The following is a 21,558-nucleotide window of genomic DNA, read 5'->3' on the forward strand; positions in this document are numbered from 1 at the left end:
TCATAAAGAAGATAGATAAATCCCATTTTACAAGTAAGAAAAGAAGTTCCTTAATGAAGGTTACACAGCTAGTGAATAGCCTCGTGGGGCTCAGAACTCAACACTTCTGCCTCTTACCTTAGTGCCCCTTCGACCTACCACCCTGGGAGAATACTAGTTTTTTCTCTAGATAAACTATTAAAATAGCTTAGAATAAAATGTATTCACTCAAGTCACTTTTTTATGCATAACTGCTACCATTGAATTCTTTTCGTGAACTCAAAACCCAGCAGAAACATTTAGTTTTGTAATGATAACTTAATTTCATCTACAAAACAGCCAATGGGCTTCTTTTGGCTTTGTTTTGTGACTTCATGTTTAAATGGTAGATTTGTCATTCTTCAGAGTGGGCTGATTTATAAATCCCATCTTAGATCTGACATGAAGTGGCCTCAGACTTCAGACAAGGAAATTACTGGTGGAATGAAGTGGCAGCTGAATACCTACACGTGCACATCAACCATCTGGAACCATGTTTCCATTCCTCTGGTACATCACATGGTAATGTTTCTTACGTATTATTACCTAGAATGCTAGAATGGTGGTAGTAGATCCAAAGATTTGAGAGACAGAGAGATTTGAGAGAAGGTCGCTAATAGATTCAAAGTTGAAATATGGGTCCCCAATAAATTATCTGCAATTCGAAAATTCAAAAAGCTCCAGAAAGCAAGTTTTTAGTTGTTGTTGTTGTTAAGTTCGCAACAAACTCTTTTGGCTGCAAAACTTTACCTGAACCACAAAGAGGCTGTCATCATTATTTATGGAAGTATAGATATTCACACCTAAATTTTGCATTTGGATTTTGCTGCAGAAATATTAATGTGGTACAGGGTACTATTCCAGCCCAACCCCCAGGGTGTTACCAGTATGGTCTTTGTGTAATTTCTAAATTATTTTTCCAAAAATTAGAAAACATTTTGAATTCCAAAGCACATTTGGCCCCAAGGGCTTAAGGATGTGGACCTATGCTATTTTTATATGATTTTGCTTTAATATTGGTCCAATGATATAACAAACTGTATGTTAACTCTTGAGCACCTAGTGACTTCGGTTTTCCTAATATGCAGCTGAGGTGTGTTCTAGGAGTGAGAATTTTGAGAGGTTTTGGGAAACAGGAAGAAGTAATTTCAAAATGTGCTGAGGAAAGGCGTGGCTGCACTGCTTCCTGGAGGACACAGATGGCTAAGGACCTAGAAAGGTCACAGCAAGGAGGTTTTGGGCTCGGAATAATAAGGAAAAAATGAAGAAACATTAACAGTTTGGGTCAACTTCAGGTTCATAAAGCTATTAATAGTATTCCCTTATTTTCCTTTAAATGGCTACAAAGTCTGGTGATTTCCATTCATTCTTGATATTAGTGAGTTGTATCTTCTGTTTCATCAAGCTTGTTACAGTTATATCAAACAACCAACTTTCAGTTTCATTGCATTTTCTCTACTGGTTTTCTTTTTAATTGTATTGATTTCTGCTTTCTAAATTTATTTTTTATTTTTTAGAGAGAGTGTGCATGCATGTGTGTGCTACTGGGGGAGGGGCAGACAGGGAGGGAGGGAGAGAATCCCAAGTAGGCTTCACACTCAGCACAGAACCCGATGCAAGGCTCGAACTCCTGAATTGTGAGATCGTGCATGACCTGAGCCAAAATTGAGTTGGATGCTTAACCGACTGAGCCACCCAGACGCCTCCTGATTTCTGCTTTTATATTTGTTATTTCCTTCTTTCTGTTTGATTTGAGCTTATTTTGCTCTTCTCCTCTGAGTTTCTTTTTTTTTTAATTTTTTTTTCAACGTTTATTTATTTTTGGGACAGAGAGAGACAGAGCATGAACGGGGGAGGGGCAGAGAGAGAGGGAGACACAGAATCGGAAGCAGGCTCCAGGCTCTGAGCCATCAGCCCAGAGCCTGACGCGGGGCTCGAACTCACGGACCGTGAGATCGTGACCTGGCTGAAGTCAGACGCTTAACCGACTGCGCCACCCAGGCGCCCCTCTCTGAGTTTCTTAAGATAGAAGTTTAGATTATTGATTAATACCTTTCTTCCTTGTAATATATTGTTTAATGGTATAAAACTCCCGCTAGGCCCCGATTTAGATGTTTTACTTTCATTTTTTTCCAGTTCAATATATTTTTAATTTCTCTTTGACTCATAGATTACTTACAGGTATGTTGTTTAATTTCTAAGTGTTGGAAGATTCTCTTGTTATGCTTTTAGTATTGAGTTCTAGTTTAATTCCTTTATGGTCAGAGAAAGTATGTTGTATGCTTTAAATTCTTTTAAATTTATTAACTTTTGATTTATAACACAGGATATGGTCTATCTTAGTGACACTCCATGAACACTTGATGATGTGTATTCTACTGTTGTTAGGTGGAATGTTCTATAAATGTCAATTAGATCCTGATGTGTTTATATTTAGGTTTGACATTTTATTATTTTCTGTTTGTTCCCTCTATTCATTGTCATTGTTGTTGTTCCACTGTTTCTTCTTTCTTGCCTTCTTTTGGGTTCTTTGAATATATTTTAGAATAGTATTTCATTTTAATTTATATGTTGTGATTTGGACTATATCTCTCTGTATGGTTTTTTAGTGTTTGCTCTAGCAGGTACAAAACACATACTTTTCACAGTCCATTAGATTCAAAATTTTACCATTTCAATTGGAATGTAGAAACATTAGCACCATATAGGTCCCTTACCTTCCTCTTTTTTACGTTAGAGTTGTCTGTACATACATTACACTCAGAAGACCGATCAATCTTACACCTTTTGTAGAACTCAAGAATGGGAGGATAGCCTATATAATATCTACTCATATATTTGCCATTTCCGTTGCTCTTCCCTCATTCCTGATATTCCAAGTTTCCTGCTAGTATAATTTCCCTTTTATATGAAGAACATCGATTAGCAATTCTGGCAATTCTGGCTATGAGTTCTCTTATTTTTCCTTCATTTGAGAATGGCTTCATTTCACCTTTATTACTAAAACAGCTTTTACTGGATACATAATTCTGGAGTAACAGTTCTTTTCTTTCAGCATTTGAAAAAATGGGCCACTTCCTTCTGGCCCCATGGTTTCTGATGAAAACTCCACAGTCATCTGAATCATTTGTTCCCCTATAGATATTGTAAAATTTTTCTTTCAATATATTTTGTCTTTCATTTTCAGAAGTTTTAATGTGATGGCATGGATTTGGGGGATTTGTTCTGTTCTAGTTTGTACAGCTTCTTAAATATGCATTTGTATATCTTTTCAGCACTCCAGTCGTTCTCTTCCCCTTCTGAGACTCTAAGAACACAAATATTAGACCTTTAGATGGTTGTTCCACTAGTCCCTGAGGCTCTTTTTGGTTCTTTTGAGTCTTTTTTTTCCGTTCTCCAGAATGAATAATTCTATTGGTCTGTCTTCAAGTTCAGTGAATCTTTCTTCTGTCATCTGCATTCTGATATTGAGTCCGTTGATTGGGCATTTTTATATCAATTATTGCATTTTTCAGTTCTGAAGTTTCCATTTGGCTTTTTCCTGTTTCTTCTGTCTCTTTGCTGATGCTTTGTATTTTAACTTTTATTTCAGGGGTGTTCATGATTACTCATTCAAGCATTTTTATAATAGCCACTTTAAAGTCTTTGTCAGATATTTTTATAATAGCCACTTTATTTATTTTTTTAATATATGAAATTTATTGTCAAATTGGTTTCCATACAACACCCAGTGCTCATCCCAAAAGATGCCCTCTTCAATGCCCATCACCTACCCTTCCCTCCCTCCCACCCCCCCATCAACCCTCAGTTTGTTCTGTTTTTTTTTTTAATATATGAAATTTATTGACAAATTGGTTTCCATACAACACCCAGTGCTCATCCCAAAAGGTGCCCTCCTCAATACCCATCACCCACCCTCCCCTCCCTCCCACCCCCCATCAACCCTCAGTTTGTTCTCAGTTTTTAAGAGTCTCTTATGCTTTGGCTCTCTCCCACTCTGACCTCATTTTTTTTTCCTTCCCCTCCCCCATGGGTTTCTGTTAAGTTTCTCAGGATCCACATAAGAGTGAAAACATATGGTATCTGTCTTTCTCTGTATGGCTTATTTCACTTAGCATCACACGCTCCAGTTCCATCCACATTGCTACAAAGGGCCATATTTCATTCTTTCTCATATAATAGCCACTTTAAAGTCTTTGTCAGGTAATTTCGCCATCTGTGTCATCTTATCATTAGTGTATGTTGATTACCTTTTTGTCATGCAAATTGACACATTCATGGTTTTCTTCACGTACCAAGTAATTTTGCATTGCATCCTGGACATTTTGCCTATGACTTTGACTCCAGGTCTTGTTAAGTTTTACGAAGAATGTTAATACTTGTGTTGTAGCAGGCATATGACCTGGTCAGGCATAAGCTGCACATTCTGCCTCCTTCTCTGGCCTGTGCTTCCAGGGTCAGCCCACTTTCCACAGCCTTTGCGCTACTGTTCTGGCCCTTCCTGCATGTGCACCGCCCAACAGTCAGCCTGGGATCTGGGTGTTGGTCTCTCCCCTGTGATCATTCTTCGGTATGCTCATTGAGATCAGATCTACCAGTGTGTTTTAACTTTCATTTGTTTGCATGTAATTTTTTTTATATTCTTAACCAAAACTTTATTTAAAAAAATGTTTTAATATAATTTATTGTCAAGTTAGCTAACATACAGTGTATATAGTGTGCTCTTGTTTTCGGGGGTAGATTCCCATGATTCATTGCTTACATACAACACCCAGTGTTCATCCCAAGAACTGCCCTCCTCAATGCCCATTATCCACTTTCCCCTCTCCCCCACTCCCCATCAACTCTCAGTTTGTTCTCTGTATTCAAGAGTCTCTTATGGGTTTGCCTCCCTCTTTTGAAACTATTTTTCCCCCTTCCCTTCCCCCATGGTCTTTTGTTAAGTTTCTCAGGTTCCACATAGGAGTGAAAACACATGATATCTGTCTTTCTCTGACTGACTTATATAACTCAGCATAACACCTCCAGTTCCATCCATGTTGTTGCAAATGGCAAGATTTTATTCTTTCTCATTGCCAAGTAGTATTCCATTGTATATATAAACCACATCTTCTTTATCCATTCATCAGTTGATGGACATTCAGGCTCTTTCCATGATTTGGCTATTGTTGAAAGCGCTGCTATAAATATTGGAGTATAGGTGCCCCTATGAATTAGCACTCCTATATCATTTGGATAAATTCCTAGCAGTGCTATTGCTGGGTCATAGGGTAGTTCTATTTTTAATTTTTTGAGGAACCTCCACACTGTTTTCCAGAGCAGCTGCACCAGTTTCCATTCCCACCAACAGCCCAGGAGGATGCCCATTTCTCCACATCCTGGCCAACATCTGTTGTTTCCTGAGTTGTTAATTTTAGCCATTCTGACCAGTGTGAAGTGGTATCTCACTGTGGTTTTGATTTGTATTTCCCTGATGATGAGTGATGTTGAACATCTCTTCATGTGTCTGTTGGCCATCTGGATGTCTTCTTTGGAAAAAGTATCTATTCATGTCTTCTGCCCATTTCTTAACTTGATTATTTGTTTCTTGGGTGTTGAGTTTGGTAAGTTCTTTATAGATTTTGGATACTAACCCTTTATCTGATATATCATTTGCAAATGTCTTCTTCCATTCCATAGGTTACCTTTTAGTTTTGTTGATTGTTTCCTTTGTAGTGCAGAAGCTTTTTATCTTGATGAGTCCCAGTAGTTCAATTTTACTTTTATTTCCTTTGCCTTCAGAGACGTGTCGAGTAAGATGTAGTAAGTTTTTATTTCTTCTTTGATTTCTTCTTTGACCTATTCATTGTTTAGTAGCATGTTATTTAACCTCTATGTATTTGTGGGCTTTCCAGACTTTTTCTTGTGGTTGACTTCTACTTTCATAGTGTTGTCGTCAGAAGAGTTGCATTTTATGACTTCAGTCTTTTTGAATTTGTTGAGACCTCTTTTGAGACTAATATCTATTCTGGAGAATGTTCCCATGTGCCCTTGAAAAGAATGTTTCTTTTGGGGTGGAATGTTCTGAATATATCTGTTAAATCCATCTGTTCCAGGGTTCCTGGGTGGCTCAGTTGGTTGAGCGTCTGACTCTTGATTTCAGCTCGAGTCATGATCCCAGGGTCATGGTATTGGGCACCACGTTGGCTCCACACCGAGCGTGGAGCCTACTTGGGATTCTCTCTCTCTCTCTCTCTCTCTCTCTCCCTCCCTCCCTCTGCCACTCTCCCCTGCTTAGACACACTCTTCCTCTAAAAAAACCAAAAATCTGTTCCAAAGTGTCATTCAAAGCCACTGTTTCCTTGTTGATCTTCTGTTTGGATGATCTTTCCATTGATGTAAGTGAGATGTTAAAATTCTCTAATATTATTTGTATTACTATCACTCAGTTTCTTTATGTTTGTTATTAACCATTTTATATATTTGGGTGCTCCCATGTTGTATGCATAAATATTTACAATTGTTATATCTTCTTGGATCATCCCCTTTATGATTATATAATTTCTTTTTTTGTTTCTTATTACAGTCTTTGTTTTAAAGTCAATTTTGTATGATGTAAGTATAGCTACCCTGACTTCCTTTTGACATTACTTTCTTGAGGCAAGGGAAATAAAAGCAAAAATAAACTATTGGGACTACATCAAAATAAAAAGCTTCTGCACAGTAAAGAAAACAATCAACAAAGTAATCAGCAACCTACAGAATGGGAAAAGATATTTGCAAATGACAGATCCAATAAAGGGCTAGTATCCAAAATCTATAAAGAAGTTATAAAAATCAACACCTAAAACTGAATAATTCAGTTAAAAAATGGCCAGAAGACATGAACACACACTTCTCTAAGAAGACATACAGCTGGCCAACAGATGAAAAGATGTTCATCATCACTCACAATCAGGGAAATGCATAATCAAAACTACAATGAGATATCACCTCACAACTGTCAGAATGGCTAAAATTAGCAACACAGGAAATAACAGATGTTGGCTAGGATGTAGAGAAAGGGGAACCCTCTTACACTGTTCATGGGAATGCAAAGTGGTACAGCTAGTCTGGAAAACAGTGTGGAGAGTTCTCAAAAAGTTAAAATAGAGCTTCCCTATGATCCAGCAATCGCACTACTAGTTATTTACCCCCAAAATACAAAAACACTAATGCAAAGGGATACATGCACTACTAGGTATATTACAGCATTATTTACAATATGCAAATTATGGAAGCAGCCCAAGTGTCCCTCTATACAAATGGATAAAGAAGATGTGGTATATATCTACCATGGAATATTATTCAGCCATGGAAAGAATGAAGTCTTCCCGCTTGCAGTGACATGGATGAGTTAGAGAGTATTCTAATTGAAAACCTAATCCTAAATCAGACCCTTACTCTAATCCCTAACTGCTAACCAATAACCCTTAACCCTAAGCTCTCACCTTGACCATAACCCTCTACCTAAACTCATCCTTCTGTAGAGGTCTTTGAACTGCAGGACAATAGGCCCATACCACCACCATGGCCCTATCCCTGACTCTTATTCCAGGCATAAACTAAACCCATGATCTGAAAAAATAAAACATTTGATGTGTATATACAACGAAATATTATTCAGCCATAAAGAAGAAGGAAATCTTGTCATGTCATCTTAACCCAAACCCTAACCCCTAACCCCTAACCACTAACCCTAAGCCCTCACCCTGACCGTGACTCTCGCCTTACTTATCCCTCTGGAGAGGTTTCTGAACTGAGGGACAATAGGCCCATACCCTCACTCCAGCCCTTACCCTAGCCCTATCCCTTATTCCTCTTCTGAACCCTACTCCAAAATATGAGGAAAGAAAAGATCCATATTACTCAGCTATAAAAAAGAATGAAATCTTGCCCTTGCACCAACATGGATGGAGCTAGAGAGTATTATTCTAATCAAAATAAGTAAGAGAAAAACAAATACCATACCATATACCTCACTCATATGTTGAGTTTAAGAAAGAAAATAAACAAGCAAAGGGGAAAAAAGAGAGGCAAACCAAGAAACAGACTCTTACTGATAGAAAACAAACTGATGGTCATTAGAGGGGAAGTGGGTGGGACATGGGCTGGAGGGGTGATGGGTATTAAGAAGGGCACATGTTGTGATGAGCACTGGGTGTTGTATGTAAGTGATGAATCTTTGAATTCTACTCCTTAAACTAGTATTACATTGTATGTTAACTATACTGGAATTAAGATAAAAAAAAAACTTAATAAATAAAGATCAGATCTACCCCTGCAGGGGTGAGGAGAAGCGGACCATGACCCCAGTAGTTCATAAACAGCTTCCCTGTGCTTTTGTATCTCTGCTCTCTCTCCAGTATTTTCCAGTTTCCTGGGACTCTCATTCTTTTTCCTCTGGCCCCAAAACCCCTCACTTCTGTGACTGAGACAAGTCAGGGTTCCAAGTGGTGGTGGTAGGACAGAATTAAAAAAAAAAAAAAAAGTTTTTATCCCTCCCCTCACAGAGCCACAGCTCCCCCTAATGGAGAAGAACATTTCTCTCCCTCAGATATTTGGCTCTTCCAGTTTTCCCTGCAAGCCACTTTTGCTGCCAAGATAGCAAGTAGGATTGCCTGGGATCTGGGGTGTGAGAGAATACAGTATGGGGGACTTTCTGACTTTCTCTGAGCTTTAGAACTTCTCACGCAGACCGGAGCTAGACTTCTGGAGTTTCCTCTCATCTGTACAACAGTGATATCTTCCAGGTTTTAGGCTGCTTTGAGTCCAGTGTGGGGATAGTGGAAGGGAAAAATGATGAATCCACTGCCAGTTCAGTGGTACTTCTGATTTGGGATTTTTTTTCCTGATCCACCTGCTGATACTTACTTTCCAGTGTTCTAATAGCTGCTCAGGCATGCGACCCAGCTTTTATACTTAGGTGCTCAGTAGGAAAGGCAGGTTGCCTGCGCTGACTAGATTTTAACTGCAACTAAAGCCCAATCCTTGGCTTTTACCTTGAGTTTAGTAAGTATATTTTATGTAACTATGGGTATATTTGGATATTCCTATTATAGGATATCTTCCCTCCTATTTTTGTTTTCCCCCCCTCAGTTTTGGCCTTCTTTTGCAATAATTACATTCTTTTTTCCTCCTTTCACTTTTTCCCCTGTCAACTTCTGAAGTTATACACTATTCTGCTATCCTTCTGTTTCCCTAGAGACTACAGCATGCATAGTTAAACTATGGAAGTCTAAAGTTAGTAATTTCTTCTGAAACGACATAAGGACTTAGGAAACTTGAATTTTGATCACACTCCCTGCTGACTTAATATGTTATTTTTGTAAGGTATTTTACTATTATCTTCTTAAAACTTTTTTATTGTGGTAAGATACATATAACATAAAATTTACCATCCTAACAATTTTAACTGTACAATTCAGTGGCATTAAATGCATTCGGAATGTTGAGTGGTGACTACTTTTCTGTTTTCTGTGCCTATCAAGTTGACTATTCTAGGTACTTCATTCTAAGTGGAGTCATACATTATTTGTCCTTTTGTGTGTGTCTTATTTCACTTAGTGTAATGTCTTCAAGATTCACCCATACTGAAAAAAAAGATTCATCCATATTGTAGCATGTCTCAGAATTTCATTCTCTTTTAAGGCTAAATAATTTTCCATTGTATATATTTACATTTTCTTTGTTCATTCATCCATTGATGGACACATTGGTTGTTTCCATCTTTTGGTTATTATGAATAATGCTGCAGTGAACATTGGTGTGTAAGTATCTATTTGAGTTTCTGCTTTCAGTTCTTTGGGTATATACCCAGACGTAGGATTGCTGGATCATATGATAATTCTATGCTTAATTTTTTGAGGAATTGTCATACCATTTACCCCAGTGGCTAAACCACTTTCTATTCCCCCAGCAGTGCATGAGTGTTCAACTTCCCAACTAACTCACCAACACTTGTTTTCTGGATTAAAAAATATATATTATAGCCATCCTAATGGGTGTGAACTAATATCTCATTGTAATTTTGATTTTCATTTCCCGAATGATTAGTGATGTTGAGCATCTTTTCATGTGCTTTTTTGCCTTCTGTATATTTTCTTTGGAGAAATGTCTATTCAAAACTTTTTGCCATTTTTTAAAAAGTTTATTTATTTATTTTGAGAGAAAGAGAGAGCACAAGTGAGGGAGGGGCAGGGAGAGAGGAAGAGAGAGAATCCCAAGCAGGCTCCACACTGCCAGTGCAGAGCCTGATACAAGGACCGAACCCACCAAACCCCCGAACCGTGAGATCATGACCTGAGCCTAAATCAAGAGTCCTATGCTTAACAGACTGAGCCACCCAGGTGCCCCAACCTTTTGCCATTTTTGAATTTGGTTATTTGCTTTGTTGTTGTTAAGTTGTAGGTGTTCTTATATAGATATATGAGATATATGAATAGCAAATATTTTCTCCCATTCTTTTCATTCCCTTGATAGTGTCCTTAAATGTACAAAATTTTTAGTTTTCATGAAGTCCAATTTATCTATTTTTTTCTTTTGTTGCTTGGACTTTTGGTGTCATGTTGAAGATTTCATTGCCAAATCTGATGGTATGAAAGTTACTCCCTATGCTTTCTTCAAGGATTTTTTATAGTTTTACCTCGTAAGTTTAGGTGTTTGATCAATTTGGAGTTAATTTTTGTATATACTGTGAGGTCAAGGTCCAAACTTACTGTTTTTCATGTGACTATCCAGTTGTCTCTGCAGTATCTGTCGAAGACTGTCCTTTCCTTATTGAATGGTCTTGGAACCCTTGTCAAAAATCAATTGACTAGATATGTGAGGGTTTTTTCTGTACTGTCTCCTATTTCATTGGTTTATATGCCTGTCTAGTCCTAAATTTTTCATGTTCAAAGAAAGATCATTGCCCTGGGTATAAATGGTTTACTATATTTGCTCTCAATATTAAATATGTAGCAGAATTTCTTCTGTATAATATTTCTTATTAAATATTAGTAGAAAACATACTATGTAGTAACTGACACTTTTCTTCAAAGTACTACCTCCAGGGGCCTATCCAGTGACTTCACAGCAAGTGCCTATATAGAATGGTAAGAAAAACCCTTTTAGGATATCAAGAGTGGGAGATATATTTAAACAACTTTTAAAAATGTTTATTCTTGAGAGAGAGAGAGAGAGAGAGAGAGAGAGAGAGACAGAATGTGAGTGGGAGAGGGGCAGAGAGAGAGGGTGACACAGAATCCGAAGCAGGCTCCAGGCTCTGAGCTGTCAGCACAGAGCCCAATGTGGGACTTGAACCCACAAACTGTGAGATCATGACTTGAGCCGAAGTCAGATGCCCAACCGACTGAGCCACCCAGGCGCCCAAGAGTGGGAAATATATTTAAAATTCTCCATGGCTTGCACTAACAGAAAAAAAAAAAACATGATACAGATAATTAAAAATGGAAGGTAATCGATCCACATCCTTTCCTTGCATTGGAAAAAGAAATGGCAGCCCTTTGAGATATGATATCGCAAAGGCTTTATGAGAAAGGAACCCTAGAAATGGGGAAGAGATGGGATTTGTGGCAGTGCAATAATTTAGAGAAAGCTGTTCCAGAATTAATAGATAATCCAAAATAGGAATAATCAATATGCACATAATGGAGATATAAGTATAACTTACTTTACATTCTTGGTTTGAGTTATGAGCTACTGTTTGCTGCTGGTTTTTCTCCTTTACAGCAGGGATTTTTGTTGTTATTTCATTTTGTTTTGTTTTATTTGCCATTTTGCTCTCTGGGATCATTTCCACTCTTCATTAAGCAGGTAAAAGAAAAGTGAAATGTAATAAGGCTGAATTTGTTGTTGTTGTTCAAGACTTGCAATGGGAGAAATTGTTAAGACGAGCAGAATGTCTGGAGATTTTCTGATTCCAGGTTTTTCATCCAACCTGTTTCTAACTCATTTTAGTCCATTATTTCTGTTCTGCCTATTTGGCAATGTTTTCATGATTTAAATTTTTTCTTTACTTGGTTAAAAATTGTTTGCAATCAGCAGTTCCCCTTTTTATAGCTTCAGTGCACTCCATAAATGTCATGTGATATAATACAGTTAATTGAAACTGTGAGGTCATTCAGTCTACATAGCCTCACCACCAATTAACTCATGTTTTTTTGTTGGTGGTGTTAATTTGGAAAAACGTTAAAAATACAGGAAAGTACATAAGATAATAGCCATCCATACCTCAAAGTCCTGAATTACTAAATGTTAGTATTTTGTCATAATTTTTTCAGATAATTTTTAATGATAATGATGTTATTTTACAAATAACAGCAAAATAATCTTGGCACACCTCCAGTGCTAGTCACCTTCCACCCCTCCAGAGACAATGACTGTGATGAATTTTATGTGTGGCCTTCCAGAACATTTCCATTCTTTTGCTATGGAAAAATATATACTATTATTTTATATGATTTTTAAAAATTGATTATGATCAGTATCATTTTGTACTTATTACCGAAAATTTTTTTTTTCTTTTTGCTTTTAAAAAATTTTTTTTAATTGAATTTTTTAAAATTTATATCCAAATTAGTTAGCATATAGTGCAACAATGATTTCAGGAGTAGATTCCTTAGTGCCCCTTACCCATTTGTCCCATCCCCCCTCCCCCAACCCCTCCAGCAACCCTCCATTTGTTCTCCATATTTATGAGTCTCTTCTGTTTTGTCCCCCTCCCTGTTTTTGTATTATTTTTGCTTCCCTTCCCTTATGTTCATGTGTTTTGTCTCTTAAAGACCTCATATGATGGGGCGCCTGGGTGGCGCAGTCGGTTAAGCGTCCGACTTCAGCCAGGTCACGATCTCGCGGTCCGTGAGTTCGAGCCGCGCGTCGGGCTCTGGGCTGATGGCTCAGAGCTTGGGGCCTGTTTCCGATTCTGTGTCTCCCTCTCTCTCTGCCCCTCCCCCATTCATGCTCTGTCTCTCTCTGTCCCAAAAATAAATAAACGTTGAAAAAAAAATTAAAAAAAGACCTCATATGAGTGAAGTCATATGATTTTTGTCTTTCTCTGACTGACTAATTTCACTTAGCATAATACCCTCCAGTTCCATCCATGTAGTTGCAAATGGCAAGATTTCATTCTTTTTGATTGCCGAGTAATACTCCATTGTCTCTATATACCACATCTTTATCCATTCATCCATCGAGGGACATTTGGGCTCTTTCCATACTTTGGCTATTGCTGATAGTGCTGCTATAAACATGGGGGTGCATGTGTCCCTTTGAAACAGCACACCTGTATCCCGTGGATAAATGCCTGGTAGTGCAATTGCTGGGTCGTAGGCTAGTTCTATTTTTAATTTTTTGAGAAACCTCCATACTGTTTTCCAGAGTAGCTGCACCAGCTTGCATTCCCATAAATTTTGTTTTTAATCTTTATTTATGAGAGAGAGAAAGCAAGGGAGCAACAGAGAGAGAAGGAGACGCAGGATCCAAAGCAGGCTCCAGGCTCTGAGCTGTCTGCACAGGGCCTGACATGGGGCTTGAACTCATGATATGTGAGTTCATGACCTGAGCCGAAGTCAGATGCTTAACCGACTGAGCCACCCAGGTGCCCCACCGAAAATTTTCTCAAAAGAATTCTGTATATGCTATGTTACTACTTCTTTTCCTCTCATTCTCTCTTGAACTTATTACAGTAAGGACTCTGCCTGCCCCCATCGTTCTTTCAGTCATGTGTGACCTCAGTATTACCATAACCATGGCTATGTTTCAGTCCACATCATGTCTTACCAGTGGTATTTGATACAGCTGACCACTCCCCACTCCTCGAACTGCTCTTTTCACTTGACTTCTAGGACATCATACTCTCAACCCATTGTTCCTTTTCAGTTTTGTCTTTCCCATCACCGAATACTCGAGTGCCCCAGAGTCAATCTCTGAGCACCTTCTCTATCAACATTCATTCCCTTGGTGACCCCATCTACATCATGGCTTTAGACGTACATTCATACGCTGATGATTCCCAAACTTGTATCACCAGTGTAGAGCTCTTCCCTGTTACCAATGTATATATCCAACTGCTTAATTGACACCTTCACCTGGATGTGCAATTGGCATCTCAAACTGTACAGATACAAGACTGAACTCCTGATCTCTCCAAAGCTGTTCTACTCACAGCCACCCTAATCATAGCTGATGGCAACTTTGTCTTTCTAGGTGCTCAGGCCAAACACGTTGGAGTCCTCCTTGATGCCTTTCTTTCTTTTGCTCCATAAATGATTGGCTTACAGAATAAGTTAGATCAAGCCACTCAGGTGCAACTGCCCCTGCTCCCGTTTCTCTCGGAGTAAAAGCCACGGTTCCCCAGGGTCTCTCTGTCTTCATATCCTGGCACTTTTGCCTTGCTTAGTTCATTCTAGGCACAGGACTTCCCTGCTATTGTTGGAGCACACCAGGCACCCTCCCAGCTCAGGGTATTTGCAACTTTTTATGCAAAAAAGTGCTCACAGCACTATTTTCCTAGATACTCATTTTGCTCACTACCTTACTTCCTTCAGGGATCTGACCAAATGAGTCCATTCTTGACTACCCTATATAAATAGCACCCCACTATTACCCAATGAGTTACTTTTCTGTCCTTATCTTACTCAACACTTCTATCACTCAGCCAGCATGTACTCATTAAGCATCTACTATGTTCTAGGTACTGTTTTAGGAAAGGGGATATAGCAATAATCAAAAGGAACAAAAATCCATGTCCTTGTGGTATGTACATTCTAATGGAAGGGAGTACACACAATAAATAAATAAGGTGAATTTCTTCACATTCTATGAAGAAATTTAAAGCAGGGAAGAGTAAGAGTATTGGGGTAGGTTTCCATTTTAAATAGGCTGGTCAGCGAACACTTTATTGAGAGTATGACTCAGTCTTGAGTAGAAAACTGAAAGAGCAGAGGGAATAGGCCACATGGAAGATCAATTCCAGGAAGAGGGAATCGTCGGTGCAAAAGCCCTGAAGAGTGTCATGACAGAGTAGATAAGATCACCTAGGAGTCAGTGTAGATCTTTAGTAACACAGATCCAAACAGTGAGCCCTGGGATGGCCTGTCATTCACGGAGCAGGGAGATGCAGAGGAACTTGCAAAGGAGGTAGAAAAGGAGTGGCCGTGGGCGCCTGGGTGTCTCAGTTGGTGAAGCATCTGACTTCAGCTCAGGTCATGATCTCACGGTTCGTGAGTTTGAGCCCCACGTTGGGCTCTGTGGTGACAGCTCAGAGCCTGGAAACTGCTTCAGATTCTGGGTCTCCCTCTCTCTCTCTGCCCCTCCCACACTCACACTCTGTCTCTCTCTCTCTCAGTCTCTGTTAACAATAAAATAAACATTAAAAACATTTTCAAAAAAAAAGGGGTGGCCAGTGAGGGAAGAGGAATGCTTCTTGAAACACTCTTAGATTTGGAAACACCATACTCTCTTAGTTTTCCTCCTACCTCATACCTGTTTTCTTTTCTTTTAATTCTAGGTTCTTAAAATATTGTTTTTATTTGAGTACAGTTGACACACAATGTTACTTTAGTTTCAGGTGTACAACTTAGTGATCTGACAAGTGTATACGTTATGCTGCCATCTGTCATCACACAACACTATTACAATATCATTGGCTATATTCTCTGTGCACTTTTATGTAGACCTTTTATTCCCATGACTTATTCATTCCATTGCTAGAAGCCTCTATCTCCCATTCCCCTTCACCCATTCTGTCCCTCCCTCCCCCCCTCCCCTATGGCAACTGTCAGTTTGTTTTCTGTATTTGCAGATCTGATTCTGCTTTTTATTTGTTGTTTTGTTTTGTTTTAGATTCCACATATGAGTGAAATCACATGGTATTCGTCTTTCTCTGTCTGACCTATTTCACTTAGCATAATGCCCTCTAGGTCCATTCATGTCGTTGCAAATGGCACAGTCTCATCTTTTTTTTTTATGATTGCATAATATTCAATCTTCCTTCTCTGCTTGTCTATCGATGGACACGTGGGCTGCTTTCACATCCTGGTTATTGTCAATAATGCTGCAGTAGACACAGGGGTGCATCTATCTGTTTGAATTAGTGTTTTCATTTTATCTGGGTAAATACCCAGTAGTGGAATTACCGAATCATATTCTGGTTCTATATTTAACTTTTTGAGGAATCTCCACACTGTTTTCCACAGTGGCTGCACCAGTTTGCATTCCCACCAACAGTGCACGAGCGTTCCTTTTCCTCTGCATCCTTGCCAACACTTGTTGTTTCTTGTGTTTTTTATTTTAGCCATTCTGACAGCTGTGAGGTGATATCACATTGTGGTTTTGATTTGCACTTCCCTGATGGTGAGTGGTGTTGAGCATCTTTTCATGTGTCTGTTGGCCACCTGGATGTCTCCCTTGGAAAAATGTCTTTTGCAGGTCTTCTCATTTTTTAATTGGATTGTTCGGGGTTTTTTGGTGTTGACATTTATAAGTTCTTTGTATATTTTGAATATTAACCCCTTATCAGATATGTCATTTACAAATATCTTCTCGCATTCAGTTGGTTGTCATTTTGTTTTGTTAATGCTTTCCTTTGCTGACTTCACAGCTCTTTTAAGTCTTCATTTGGACTTCTCTGTGCAACTTCTATAATTCACTATATTTGCCAGTTAAGCTCCAAAAGAGGATTAGAGGAGTATCATATGATGCTAGGTATGTCTATATATGCTAGAAGTAAGTATGGGCCCAAGCCTGGAGAAAGTAGACTTAATAGGAATATAAGGGAATGGGGGTAGAGCTGGGATACTCCACAGGAAAGGATAGGCAGTTAGGGTCCAACCACTAAAAGGTAGACTCCAGGTTAGGAATCGGTAACCAGATGGCATGTGTTGTTAGTGTATAACAGAGACTGAAGCAAAATGTGTGGATCGCAAAGTAAAAACTAAAAGGCTACAAAAAGAGCCAGGTTAGATCACAAAATTTTTCCCCCCAAAAGTGAACAGAATAGGGCCCATTTCCTAGGGAGTTTGCGTGAATGAGTACAAAGCTGTCCCTAGCATTGGCTGGACTGTGGAATGGGGATCTCACCCCTCAGGCATGAGTAACTACAGACCCAGGTGAACTGAAGGAGGCATACACACCTAGGTTCCCTAGAAGGATTAGGTGCCCCATCTGGTCATTGCATGGGGCTATTCCAGGGTGCAATATCTGATAGAATCATGGAAGTGGACCAAGGTCTCAGTCCTTGAGCAAGAGCAATCTTGATGATTTCTAAGCAGCACTGTTTGTAAGACGGGAAGTCATAGCAAGCCCTCTGTTTGGTCCTGCAGAGGCGACAGCCCTGTACCCTGCAGAGAGGTGGGGGCTGCTTCTCAATTGCTGCCATGGGGTTAAGACAACAAGAAAGACAGGAAAACTTAACCGTAACCTTAAAACTTAACCTTATTATCAACTAAAATTCTATTAGTCATTTTTACTTCTCTCCTATTCACTTCTCCCAATATCCCCCTGGGGATTTTTTAAGATCCAAGAGCAAAACTTCACAATTTTCTCTGTTAAACTTCAGCTTATTCATTTGGGATCCTATCTCTAGCTTGGAAAGTACACTAATGTTTCTGAGTCTATTTAATATGTTTATTATCCCTTCCAGTATATATGCTATCCACATGTTCAATGAGCATGGCATCTACATTTTCATTGATACCTTAGATACAGATAATCTGGAAGACCAAGGACACAGTCCTGTGCATGTCACCAGAAACCTCTCAGCAGGTCAACACATTAATCATTAGTCTTTAGATATTAGTCATTTCAAGTCTCTAATTTACCCAGTTGTCCTTAACTACAGCCCACATTGCCTCAACTTGTGAGGAAAAAGTGCAATAGATAAAGATAGAGAAGCAGTAGGCTTGGAAAGACTTGCTGAGGAGTTTCACACTATCTGTAGTTAGTGAGGATCCATTTAAGAGGTTTAAACAGGGAAGGAAAATGGCCAGAGTCTTATCTTAATGGGCCTGTGAAACCTCCTCATATTTGTCTTTCATTAAATGTCCTTCTTTCATCTTTTGAATATATTTTAAAATCTGTATACAAATGCCAAATCATAATGTTGTACATTTTAAATATATACAACTTTATTTGTCAGTTATACCTCAACAAAGCTGGGGGAAAAAATCTGAGCTTATCAGGTCACCAGAAAGGTAACACAAACTAAAGAGATGTCAAAACAACTGATGCGCTGTCAATTCTTAGCCCCGAATGCCTACCTAGCTCCACTCACCGCCATTACCTGGTGTGCCTGCCTGTTCTTCCCTCATTCCTTTCACCAGGAAAAGTTCTACATATCCTTCACGTTTGACCTTGAAATCATCAAATCAAATCACATGCCTGTACTAAAGTATTTCATCAAAGATCCATACATATTGTTGTATATCTAACATGTTCCATGTCCACCTTACAGATTTCCCTTCTCTTTCCCATGAGGCTTATTGGCCCTGCAATGTAGGAGATCTTATTCTCATAAAGAGTCCTCTGTAGGCCTTATCGGTAGTTCATTCATGCCTCCTTTTCTAGAACTATTCTTGAGGTCTTATTCCTTCACACCATCTCACCAGCAGTTCCTTCACATCTACTTTTCTCTCTGGCAGTTAGCATTCCTTTCAGTTGATGTTCATTAAGTGTCGTATTTACTCTGGAGGGGCTACTTGTGCTCCTGGTACTATCGTATTGGGAGAGCAATTAAATGGTAATTAAGTTTTCATTTTTTTGTTTTCTTTTCCATTCAAATTCATAGGTTCAAACTCCAGTGGGAGCTCCTTACCAAATGGTACCTCAACCCACGAGTTATACGCAACCAGGCTCAGAGACCAGCAAGTAACCCTTCTACTCCATCCACAAGAAATAATGTATGTTTGAACTGTTGTTGCTTAGGGCCTTGGCAGAGATGTACAATCACTGGAGGCTTGGCCAGTGTCAGAAGCGAGTTTTACAATCTACACATCTTTTGTGTACTGTTTGTCTCATAGAAGAAAAATGAATTCTAACATTTTCAGCATTATAAAAAGACACCAAACTGTGCAGACCTCGTCCTCTACAAACTTGTGTTGTTAAACCTCAGCTGGGTTCTGATACTTACCCAGCAGTCCTTTTATTCTTTCATTCAGTAAGCCCAACTGGATCAGTCCTGGACAGGTGGATAAATAACTCAGCCTGGAGATTTCAGGAACAACTTCCCAGAGAAGTGTTCTCTAAGTTGATTGCTAAGATTTAAAAATAGATAGCCTGTCAAGGGAGTGGGGAAAGGATATTCCAGATAAACAGATAAACAGATAGGAAAGCACAAAGAACCATGGGAAATCAAAGGAGGGGATGATTAAGTCAGGGATCAAATGTTCCAGGGTAATGAGTATCAAATGACAGGGAGGATTTCAACTAGTAGATGTATAGATAATAGAAGTTTTGTATCACAGCTAGAGAAAACAGCTTCAGCATAGAAGTGCATGCAAGTGTGGAAATGTGGATGCATGTAGCTGAAGCATATGGGAGACTGTCATTGCTTCAGAGTATTATTTTCTAGAATTTTCTTCCTTCAGTCTTTAGGTGATGTATTGGGTCCCCTAGTTCCTGAATATTTGTCTTAGGAGGCCTGACAAACCTTCGAGTATTAGATACTAAGATGGACCAGAGGTTGGTGTAAAAAATTTGTAATTTATTTTATAACCACAGGGAAAAATATGTAGAAATGATAAAAGACTTACATATCTATCTTTCTTTCATGCAGACACAATCCATGTAGAAGCATCAAAGCACAAAGATTCATATTCAGAGGTGAAAAAAAAGGTGATGATCTCTCTAAAGCCTGAACTGAACCATCCACATCTGCCAAGTAAAGTAAACATTCATTTGAACCATCAGTACTTTTGAGACTCAATTCAATGTTTTAGAGCTGACGCACTCTACTTCTCTTGTTTTAATAGTTATTCTTGAAACTGTATCCTGCAAAATTATCAAAAACTAAAGTTAATATCTTAATTTTCCCTCCCTAATAACACAAGGACCATAGAACACTTTTAAACTGTAAGGCCATTCCCTCCCAACTTACATACTATGGTGGTCCAATATTTTAGACCTGTCCCGTTTTGTTAGCCCCCCAGATAAAAAGTATTTGTATTTATATGAGGCATCTGGCTGGCTCAGCTGGTAGTACACGCAACTCGATCTTGGGGTCATGAATTTGAGCCCTATGTTGAGCATAATTTAAAAAAAAGGGATTAGTATTTACAGAAACAGTTTTTTGCTTAGATTTAGCCATGTGTTTACAAATTCTTTGTTCGCTATTCTTTCTTGTAATTATTGTAATTATTTTCATTTTTTTGAAGTACATCTTTTAGAAGTTCATTTAGTTTAGTTATGCTTGTGATAAACTCAGTTTTGTTTATCTGAAAATCTTTCTTCTTACTCATTGTTTTAAAACTAAATTTCATTATTTTTAAGTATATTTATTTATTTTGAGAGAGACAGAGAAAGAGAGTGCAAGCAAGGGAGGGGCAGAGGGAGAGGGAGAGGGAGAAAGAGAATCCCAAGCAGGTTCTGCACAGGTGGGGCTCAATCCCACGAACCGTGAGATCATGACCTGAGGCCAAGCCAAGTGTCGGATGCTTAACCAACTGAGGTACCCAGGTGCCCTAAACAAAATTGTATTTTAAAAAATATCTTTAAATGTTTATTTATTTATTTTGAGAGAGAGACAGAGCATGGGGGAGGGGAAGAGAGAGGGAGAGAGAGAGACTTTCAAGCAGGCCCCGTGCTGTCAGCGCAGATTCTGATGCAGGGCTTGATCTTATGAACTGTGAGGTCATGACCTGAGCCAAAACCAAGTGTCAGACCCTTAACCGACGGAGCAGCGCAGGTGCTCCCCTAAGCCAAATTTTAAACTAATGTACACATACAAGTTCTACAAGCATGCTTGTATGAATCTTTTTGCAGACAAACATGGATATATCTCCTGGGTAAATATATAGGAGTGGAATGGGTGAGTCATAGAATAGGTGTTTGTCTAAAATTAAAACTGCCAAAAGGTTTTTTTTTTTTTTTTTTAAATTTTTTTTTTCAACGTTTATTTATTTTTGGGACAGAGAGAGACAGAGCATGAACGGGGGAAGGGCAGAGAGAGAGGGAGACACAGAATCGGAAACAGGCTCCAGGCTCTGAGCCATCAGCCCAGAGCCCGACGCGGGGCTCGAACTCACGGACCGCGAGATCGTGACCTGGCTGAAGTCGGATGCTTAACCGACTGCGCCACCCAGGCGCCCCCAAAAGGTTTTTTTTTTAAAATTTTTAATGTTTATTTTATTTTTGAGAGAGACAGAGTGCAAGTGAGGAGGGGCAGAGAGAGGGAGAGAGACATACACAAAATCTGAAGCAGGCTCCAGGCTCTGAGCTGTCAGCACAGAGCCCGATGTGAGGCTCAAACTCACGAGCCATGAGATCATGATCTGAGCCAAAGTTGGATGCTCAACTGACTGAGCC

The 21,558-nt window shown here is 39.0% G+C and overlaps 1 long non-coding RNA gene across 1 annotated transcript; it reads left to right on the forward strand.

Annotated features, from left to right (window-relative positions):
• The first annotated feature begins 255 nt into the window (after positions 1-255).
• LOC122477448 lies at positions 256-19,943 on the forward strand. The gene is made up of 3 exons (XR_006295697.1): positions 256-528; positions 18,824-18,935; positions 19,811-19,943. It is a non-coding gene; the product is annotated as an uncharacterized LOC122477448 (long non-coding RNA).
• The last annotated feature ends 1,615 nt before the right edge of the window (positions 19,944-21,558 follow it).

Source organism: Prionailurus bengalensis, chromosome X (assembly GCF_016509475.1).
Source record: "Prionailurus bengalensis isolate Pbe53 chromosome X, Fcat_Pben_1.1_paternal_pri, whole genome shotgun sequence".
Lineage (NCBI taxonomy): Eukaryota > Metazoa > Chordata > Mammalia > Carnivora > Felidae > Prionailurus > Prionailurus bengalensis.